This window comes from Eulemur rufifrons, chromosome 12, assembly GCF_041146395.1.
Source record: "Eulemur rufifrons isolate Redbay chromosome 12, OSU_ERuf_1, whole genome shotgun sequence".
NCBI classification, from domain to species: domain Eukaryota; kingdom Metazoa; phylum Chordata; class Mammalia; order Primates; family Lemuridae; genus Eulemur; species Eulemur rufifrons.
The window spans coordinates 25,788,690-25,798,912 of record NC_090994.1 but is presented as its reverse complement, the minus strand read 5'-3'; the positions used below and the strand labels follow the sequence as shown (position 1 = coordinate 25,798,912).

Below are 10,223 nucleotides of genomic sequence, written 5' to 3'. Positions count from 1 at the left end.
GCCGTGGCTCTGCTGATAGCTGAGGTCACCCAGAGGGAGGAATTCCAGACTCCTGCCCGGGAGTCCCCCTGGCTCATCCCCTCCCTGCGCCTAGGTGACTTGGTTGCTTACTTGCAGAACATTTGGGTTCCTTGAGCCCACCCTTAAAGCTGGAGTCATTCACAAGAGCAGGTCTCTCTTCCCTCTGTCGTACGTGCCAGGCGTCGGTAGGTTCCGAGCAAATACTTGCTGAGTCGAACAATGAATATCCAAGTGCACCGTCTGCACGGACGCCTCTTATTTAGCTCTTCACATTTGCGTCACACCAAGCCAGACCTGCTGTGGCCACTTTCCAGGAATTTGCCCTCTCAGAAGTGTGGCTCCATGCTCCTCAGAGCCCAGCCGAGGACCAGCCACCCCAGCACGGGGGGCTTGCTGGACACGCGGGGTCTCAGGCCCTCCCAGACCCGCCGAGTCAGAATCGTTACTACAGTAAGATCCTCAGGCGGTTCACGGACACATGAGAGACTGACAAACACTGGGACGTGATCTCGCAATTGTACCCAATTCCATGCCTTAGGTAACTTCCCATATATTCTTTTTTTTTTTTTTTTTGAGACAGGGTCTTGCTCTGTCACCTGGGCTAGAGTGCCATGGTGTCATCACAGCTCACTGCAGCCTCCAACTCCTGGGCTCAAGCCATCCTCCTGCCTCAGCCTCCCGAGTAGCTGGGACTACAGGCGAGCGTCACCACACCTGGCTAATTTTTCTATTTTTTGTAGAGACGGGGTCTCCTCTTGCTCAGGGTAGTCTTGAACTCCTCCTGGCCTCAAGCGATCCTCCCGCCTCCACCTCCCAGAGTGCTGGGATCCAGGCCTGAGCCACCACGCCCGTTCTAACATATTCTTTATATGTTCTGAATCCAGCTATATTCTGAGTCCAGTAAACATAATTAGGCCCTACAAATTCTTCCCCTTGAGTGTCTCTGCCCGACTACTGGTTTTAGCAGCAATGGAAGTTTTCAACAGGTAAGAAGGAGCGAGAGTAGAGAACCGTTTAAATGACGCATTGAGAATGAGAACCAAACACCTCACCCGTGCCATTGCTGTCCTGCGCAGGCTGTGTGCACCCTGTGCCTTGCGCCTGCGTTCCTCTGCCAAGCCTTTAGGGCTGCAGAGTGAAGATAGGGTGACTTTTCCAAGGCCTCACACTTTTTTTTTTTTTTTTTGAGACAGAGTCTCTCTCGGTTGCCCGGGCTAGAGTGCCGTGGCGTCAGCCTAGCTCACAGCAACCTCCAACTCCTGGGCTCAAGGGATCCTCCTGCCTCAGCCTCTCCAGTAGCTGGGACTACAGGCATGCGCCACCATGCCCGGCTAATTTTTTCTATATATAATTTTAGTTGGCCAGATAATTTCTTTCTATTTTTAGTAGAGACGGGGTCTCGCTCTTGCTCAGGCTGGTCTCGAACTCCTGAGCTCAAAGGGTCTGCCTGTCTCGGCCTCTCAGAGTGCTAGGATTACAGGCGTGAGCCACCGCGCCCGGCCCCAAGGCCCCACATTTTACACAGCTAGTAAATTAGGGGTGGGTGGAGAGGAGAGGGATGCGTAGGCCCAGAGGACACCCCAGTTGTGCCCCTGTGGGGTCTGCAGTGTCGGGCACATACCAGATGCTCAAAAGTTAGTAGTTACCATTTCTCAGAGAGCTGCTCCCAACTGTGCCCTCTTCGCGCTGCTGCCTTGCTCCGGGACAATCACTGACTCCCTGCTACCCAGGGGAGAAGGTGCGGAACCTTTAGAACTCAAGTCCTCCCGCATCTGGTCCCCATCCCACCTTTCCAGCCTTCCATCCTACTGATCCTTTAAATGCAAGTATGCCCAGAAATTGGATTTTCTTATTTCCGACTTATATAATGTTATTTCTTCTACAAACATTTAGATTAGTCCAGTCGGTTGTTAAGGGCTGGTTGATTACAGGAATTAAGCCTCTTAACTGACGCCATCTCTTATGCCTCCTAGAGGTTTTTGGTATTTTTATTTATTAACAAAGAATATTTCCTGTTTCAAAAGAAGCTGTACTTCCTTCTATTAAAATAAGCTTAAGGTTATTATTGCTAAATGTGTATTTAAAGTTTAACCTAAGTTTCATTTAGACAACTATCTCTGGGCAGAGCTGGCCTCCCCTCTACCAATAAACCCTCTCCCTATTTTGCAACATAGATGACTTCATTGTTACTAATTATTCATGAGTTGTTCCTTTAGTTACGGGATTTTAAGCTGATAAGATTTTGGGTATACAGTTCTAGTGAACTTCTTGTGCTGAAGATGTAACTGTTAGTCTTTGCTAACTTTTATAATTACTTTGTTATTTTCACATAGCACTTTGTTTATGTCAGACGGATAACGTGCTGACATTGACATTGTAACAAGATTTGGGGAGGCGCAGCACACCCGTGCAGGTGAAAACCCAATCGTCACACTTAGGAACTACAACAGGATCATAAAGCACTTTTTCTAAATCCCCAGCGTTTTTTACTTCAATGATTGAACATGAATATTTTGGGAAATGTTAAACACAGTTTCATTAGACCTAGGAAAGGACTAGGATGAATTCAGAGTGACCAGGTGTCCCCACAACTGGCCCTAGTAAATTGGTTTCTTGGACTGAGCTAAATTTTGATTCATCCGGGTATACCCTTTAGTGTCTTTCCCGTGTTCTGACTCATCTCCTCTAAAAGTTCCAAAGAAAGTCATCGAATTATGAATTACGGATTTTTCACTGAGAGGAAGTAGAGGCGGCACATACATAAGTGCTTTGTAGACTGTTTTGTTAATAATTAAGTCCTCCTTTGGACTACTTACCCATGGAGAATTTCATAAACATCATGCTCCGAGCAGGAGAGCGTGGTGTATCTACTTTTAATCCAGATGCTTGTGAGTGCAAATAAAATCTTAAGGCTCCGCACACCGGCCCACTGAATGGACCCCCTCTTGGCCAAGGGGTATCTTAAAACTAAACTGCCTGCCAGGAGGAGGGAGGTCAGACATGCCTCATCGTGCCCCCTCCCTTCTTGGGGACATCCTTTGTCACCCAGTAAAGGCCTCAGGCTGTGCAAGACACACCTGCAGCTCCTCAATCTACACAACAAACATATGTCTGGCGGTTTGTCTCTGATTAACAGACCGCTTAATCTTAACATTCCAAGCCTTTAAAAGACAAAGCTTCACGTCTTTAACCAATTACAAGTCAAAGAGTCTTTAAAGCCACCTATCACCTATAAGCCTCCCCAACTTTGAGATGTCCCACCTTTTTGGGGGAAACCAGGGTAGCCCTCCATGTACTGATTTATGACTTTACATGTAATTCCTGTCTCCCTGAAATGTATAAAACCAAACTGTAGGCTGGGCACGGTGGCTCACGCCTGTAATCCTAACACTCTGGGAGGCCGAGTCAGGCGGATCCTTTGAGCTCAGGAGTTTGAGACCAGCCTGAGCAAGAGCGAGACCCCATCCCTACTAAAAAAAATAGAGAAAGAAATTATCTGGACAGCTAAAATATATATAGAAAAATTAGCCAGGCATGGTGGCGCATGCCTGTAGTCCTAGCTCCTCGGGAGGCTGAGGCAGGAGGATCGCTTAAGCCCAGGAGTCTGAGGTTGCTGTGAGCGAGGCTGACACCACGGCACTCACTCTAGCCCGGACAACAGAGGAGACTCCGTCTCAAAAAAAAAAAAAAAAAATTGTGCTTGCATAGCAATGTCCCATAAATGATCATTTGATCCCCAAGACCCCTCTGGAAGTCCATCTCTTCAGGTTGCGTCACCGTCTTACAGACGGGGAAACTGGCTCCCGGAAGATAGGTGGCTCGCTCGGTAGCCCGTGGCAGATGACCTCGGCCTGGTTTGACCGCTGGATTGTGCCAGTGCTAATACAGGATTCCAGAGCCCTTGGGCAGATGTGTTCCAGATGTGGACCCCTCCTGGCTCGCTCAGCTGGAGAGCGGCTTCCCCGGCGGCCCTGTGAGCGGGCAGCCTGCTCCCCCCAAGCACCCCGCCCTCCCGCTCTGACACCCTGACGCCGAACTCAGGCCAGGAGGCTCCCGGGCTCCGGCCAGGGGACACTCTCGGCGCGTCTGAGGATGTGCCTGCCCGACAGAGCGGAGGCAGCTGCAGTTTCCCGGTCGATGCCCGCCCTCCGAGCAGGAGGCTGCGGCTGCTTGCCCTGCGCCCGGTCTGGGGGATCCTGGCTGGCGTGAGAGCTGAGAGGCCCATGAGGAGACATGTGGCAGTTGCAGGAGTCGGGAGGGGTCTTCTGTTCCCACCAGGGAGTAAGGCAAGCAGGAAGAAACATCATACAAAGACTCAGGAACGTTCTGCAGAGACAAGAGCCCTGCTGGCTGGGCTCGCAGACGACAGGGGTGGCATGTGCTCCAGGATACCACACGCACGCCCCCTGCCACAACAGGAACCAGCGAGTTTCTAACGTGGTGTGGGGTCGGTGGGCAGCAAGGCAGACAAAAATCAACAAACTGCCTTCCCTGGAGCCTCCTCCTGGCGGAGCCCGCCTTGGCCCTTTGTGCCGCCGGCAGGGGGCTGCAAGGCGGAGAGCACCCTGCTTCGCAGCACCCTGGCTGGAGCCCAAATCCTTTTTTTTTTTTTTTTTGATATGGGTCTTGCTCTCTTGTCCAGGCTGGAGTACAGTGACACAATCCTAGCTCACAGCAGCCTTTAACGCCTGGGCTCAAGCAATCCTCCCACCTCGGCGTCCGCAAGTGCTGGGACTACAGGCGTGGGCCACCGCGCCCGGCCTGGAGCCCAGATCCTATTTTGGTTGACACTGTTGGGTCCCCTGATGTGCTAGTGAGCAAAGCTGTGGCCACAGGCAGGCCAGCGGACCTCTCCGGGACTCTGTTTCCTGTTCTGTGAATCGGTCTGACCCTGTCCCTGTCCCTTTCACAGGATATGATATATATATACATATTTTTTGAGACAGAGTCTCACTCTGTTGCCCGGGCTAGAGTGTCGTGGTGTCAGCCTAGCTCACAGCAACCTCACACTCCTGGGCTCAAGCGATCCTCCTGCCTGAGCCTCCCGAGTAGCTGGGACTACAGGCATGTGCCACCATGCCCAGCTCATTTTCTCTATGTATTTTTAGTTGTCCAGCCAATTTCTTTCTATTTTTTTTTTTTTGTTTGTTTGTTTGTTTGTTTTTTAGTAGAGACAGGGTCTGGCTCTTGCTCAGGCTGGTCTCGAACTCCTGACCTTGAGCGATCCTCCTAGCCTCCCAGAGTGCTAGGATTACAGGCATGAGCCACCGCGCCCTGCCAGGATATGACATTTGTGAAGCACGGACGTGAGGTGTCTATGAAAGAGCTTTGTAAAGACAGCGTGCCGCATAAAGGCCGTCGTGAGCCGCAGCCGTGTGGTTTTCCTTCCTCTCTCCAAATGCTGACTGTCCTCTAGGCTTCCTAGCAGTGGTGTGGCCACTTGGAGGACCACGCCATCAAGAATTAGGAATAATCTCCACCTTCCTCGATGACTCAGAACACCACCGCTGCCCTCCTGCCCAGCGTGGAGTCACAGCTGCCCCTCCCCCAGCCCGGCTTCCCTTTCTGTGGTTTCAGTTACCTGTGGTATGGGACAATGACATATTTTTTTTTTTTTTTTTTGAGACAGAGTCTTGCTTTGTTGCCCAGGCTAGAGTGAGTGCCATGGTGTCAGTCTAGCTCACAGCAACCTCAAACTCCTGGGCTCAAGCGATCCTCCTGCCTCAGCCTCCTGGGTAGCTGGGACTACAGGCATGCACCACCATGCCCGGCTAATTTTTTTTCTATATATAATTTAGTTGGCCAGATAATTTCTTTCTATTTTTAGTAGAGACGGGGTCTCGCTCTTGCTCAGGCTGGTCTCAAACTCCTGACCTCGAGCGATCCACCCGCCTCGGCCTCCCAGAGTGCTAGGATTACAGGCGTGAGCCACCGCGCCCGGCCAATGACATATTTTGAAAGAGAGAGAGTGACCACATTCACATAACTTTTGTAACAGTATATTGTTATAATTGTTCTATTTTATTATTAGTTGTTATCGTTAATCTCTTATTATGCCTGACTTTTAAATTACTCTTTATCACAAGAATGTGTGTGCAGGAAAAACCACAGTGTAAATAGGGTTTGGTGCTATCCATGGTTTCAGGCATTCACTGGGGGTGGTCGGATGCATCCCCCATGGCTGGGGCGATGACTGTGTGTGACAGGCTCCTCCTCGTGTCCTCCCAGCACCGCTCCTCTTACGTCCTTTGCCAGCCTGGACTCAATGACCCATTTTAATGCACTAGAAACTCAAACCCTCTTATTCTAAACCCAAGACCTGCCAAGCCTGGCGGCTCAAGCCTGTAATCCCAGCACTTCTGGAAGCTGAGGCGGGAGGATCACTTGAGGCCAGGAGTTCAATACCAGCCTGGGCAACATAGCAAGATCCCATCTCTACAAAGTAATTAAAAGATTAGCGGGATGTGGTGGCATGTACCTGTAGTCCCAGCTACTCAGGTGGCTGAGGCAGGAGGATCACCTGAGCCCAGGTGTTTGAGGCTGCAGTGAGCTGTGATTGGGCCACTGCACCCCAGTCAGCCTGGGTGACACAGTGAGACCCGTTTCAATAAAATGAGTAAATAAATCAATCCAGGGCTCTCCCAGTGCTCTTTCCTGGGGGAGTGCACCTGCTGCCTTGGTTTTAAGTACTATTGCGGAGCAATTGCCTTTCAAACCTTCAGCTACAACCTCTCTTATACTCTTAACCCTTGGGGGAATGTGCATTTTTTAAAAGTTGGCATCAAAGTGTTTTGTAGCCTGATCTGTTTCTTCACATTACAAAATAATTTCCGGGCCGGGCGCGGTGGCTCACGCCTGTAATCCTAGCACTCTGGGAGGCCGAGGTGGGCGGATCGTTTGAGCTCAGGAGTTCGAGACCAGCCTGAGCAAGAGCGAGACCCCATCTCTACTAAAAATAGAAAGAAATTATATGGACAGCTAAAAATATATATAGAAAAAATTAGCCGGGCATGGTGGCGCATGCCTGTAGTCCCAGCTACTCAGGAGGCTGAGGCAGGAGGATCCCTTGAGCTCAGGAGTTTGAGGTTGCTGTGAGCTAGGCTGACGCCACGGCACTCACTCTAGCCTGGGCAACAGAGAGAGACTCTGTCTCAAAAAAAAAAATAAAATAAAATAATAATAATTTCCGTATGGGCCCCTACACATCAAATGCTAACTTAATTTCCATATAACGCCCCCAGCAAATGGTAAATTTAGAACAGGTGGGTCTGCGCGGCTGACCCGGCACAACTGTGCGGGTGATGGCGGGCAGGGTTGGGGTTGGGGCTGGGGTTGGGGTTGGGGGAAGCAGTTGCTCACAAAGGGCCTTTCTTCCAAGGTGGAGGTCAGGTCCGATGATTCAGGTCCACCGTGCTCACTCAGCCCTCTGCGTCCGGGGGCTCCCCCTCATTTCTAATAAAAGCTGTGGACCGAGCCGCCCCTGCACACACAGTGCCATAGGACAGGGGACATCTGAGATGTGACTAAGCCCATCAGTCCAGTCGGTGACCAGAATCAGACAGGAAGCCCTGTGCCCTTAGATAAAGGAAGGGCTGGGGGACAGTGAGCTCAGGTCCGTTTGGATTGGCGCAGATACCTCACTGGGAAAAAATGCACAGTTCAGTTGGAGCCAGCGTCTCTGTGACATTCGCATCGCTTCCCTGGGCGCAGGCGGGAGCGGTGGGGAGCTGTGCTCACTGGGCAAAACTGCCTGACTCCAGAAGGACGGGGCGGGGAGCCCTGTGGCGCTGTGGCCGGGAGGCAGGCCCACTGGGGACACCACGTCACCCGGAGCACGTGCTGTCCCCCCGTGGTGATCAGAACTGATAGCGGAGTCTGCGTAAGTCACAGCGCTTGCCAGGTACACACCCCGCTGGGTTCTGGATGACCTCACTGCGGAGACGAGGTCCCTCCCCAGAGCCCGTCCCAGACACAGCCACGGCCGGGCACTCTGGGGTCACCCTGGAGTCAGAAGGGATTGGGTTGTCTGTGTCCACTGGCTTTGGTTATTGTTGGCATGGTTTTAATACAGCAGCAAAAAAGAAATGACCAGAAAGGCTGAAAGGAAACAAGCAGAGTCCCCCATATGAGGCCACACGGTTTGGTGGCCCAGCAGAACAGGGGCCCACGCAAGCAGGGGGCCAGCGCTCTGCACCAGCCCCGGGGCCCCTGGCTGCGACTCAAGGCAGCCACTCCTCAGTGTCCTCAAATTTAAAATAAAGGAACTAGAATAGCTCAATTTTCCTAAACTTAATTGACCACAGATACCCTTAAAATTATGAGATGCTGACAGAATCCCTGTAGATTAGACACAATATCCTTGGATATAGTTAGTGAATAACAGTGAATGGTCTCACAAGCCAATTAATCTGTGCAAAGAATATTAAATTCTTATGTATAATATACACACATAAATATATTGTACATATAATTTTATAATATCAGAAATGGTCATATTTTGCCTTTTTTTTTTTTTTTTTTTGGGAGACAGAGTCTTGCTCTGTTGCCCAGGCTAGAGTGCCGTGGCATCAGCCTAGCTCACAGCAACCTCAAACTCCTGGGCTCAAGCGATCCTCCTGCCTCAGCCTCCCAAGTAGCTGGGACTACAGGCATGCGCCACCATGCCTGGCTAATTTTTTCTGTGTATTTTTAGTTGTCCAGCTAATTTTTTTCTATTTTTTTTTTTTAGTAGAGATGGGGGTCTCGCTCTTGCTCAGGCTGGTCCCGAACTCCTGACCTTGAGTGGTCCTCCCACCTCGGTCTTCTAGAGTGCTGGGATTACAGGCATGAGACATCGCGCCAGGCCAAGTAAATATATTTTTAATTAAGAGACATTCCTTTGAGCAGTTTTAGGTTTACAGAAAAACTGAGCAGAAAGCACAGCGTTCCCACATACCCTTCTCTTCCCCTCCAGTTTCCCATGTTATGATCTCGCATCTAGTGTGGTAATATTGTTTTTAAAAGAAAAGATATTATTAGCTTTGATTTTTGTTCATGTGTGTGATGCTAAATGTTGCTTAGAAGACAGTTTCGAAAATTCAAGGTGGATGCTCCTTAAAGTCCTTTTTTGCTTCTCTGAAAAAAAAATAAGGGTCTGAGGCTCCCTAGGTTCCCATGTGAAGTTAGATCTAGGCAAAGGACAAAGGCACAAAACATGTTTGTAAGACGGTGTATGAATCACTAGTAGCATGACATTTGTCTCAAAGTATTTTCCTTCCCGTGTTATCCTGTTTGAGTCAGATAATAATCCCGTGAGTTTCTTGTTCTCACCTGAGACACAAGGAAGCCCCACAGCTAAGCGCAGGCAAACGGACTGGCCCATAGCCACGCACCAACTTCAGAGAAAAGGAAGGAAACTTCCTGATTTCCAGCCCCAGGCACCCTAGGGGGCATGCCCAGGTGGACACCTGCTTATCTGGAGATTGAAACCAGGGTTATACGTGGAGGCTGGAAAGAGGTAGCTTCAGGACCAAGGAAAGGAAAGTTCTGCTTTAGAGAACCAGTAAACCAATCTAAGAAACTCAATTCCCTCCACAAAGGAACTGATAAAAAATGAGATGTGTTTAAAAATAATTTGAATAAATTCATAGATGGCTCCATAATAAGTTATTAAGGAAGATTCCTAGTCTTCTGATGTGCTCCCATGGACAATCGCGCCCTCCCAGCGCAGCGGAGCGGCCCCCGGGCTGGACACACCCAGCCTTGCCTGCATCCAGCGTAGGAAAGCAGTTTAGAAGCATCCCAAAAGGAATTGACACAAAATTCACTAACAATGACAGCACTCAATTACTTAATTTTCTCTTGATCTTTATCCACATATCTATGTAGTATTTGCATAGTTTATATCATGGTTCATATACAGATTGTTTCTTGCTTCTTTTGGGCAAGATAATTTTATGATTGATTTTGATGTCTATATAATTATGTTATTAAGCATCACAATGGCTCCACAATTTTGTACTATACTAACGTGTCCCATTATACTATTCCTCTACTTTTAGCCATCTATTTTCAGTTCTTAGATAGTCAAAACAATTCTTTAGACCTATCTTTATCTCATATGGGAATTTAAAAAATATATTTTATTGGGCTCAATATTCAAAAGAATTACGGCTCCAAGAGAATTTCAAACTGACCCAATAGTTTCAAGAATAATGCAAAGG

The 10,223-nt window shown here is 49.3% G+C and overlaps 1 non-coding gene across 1 annotated transcript; it reads right to left on the bottom strand.

The window, feature by feature from the left end:
- Positions 1-2,365: 2,365 nt before the first annotated feature.
- Positions 2,366-2,474, bottom strand: LOC138393858 (small nucleolar RNA U13). The gene has a single exon (XR_011235265.1). It is a non-coding gene; the product is annotated as a small nucleolar RNA U13 (small nucleolar RNA).
- Positions 2,475-10,223: the final 7,749 nt, after the last annotated feature.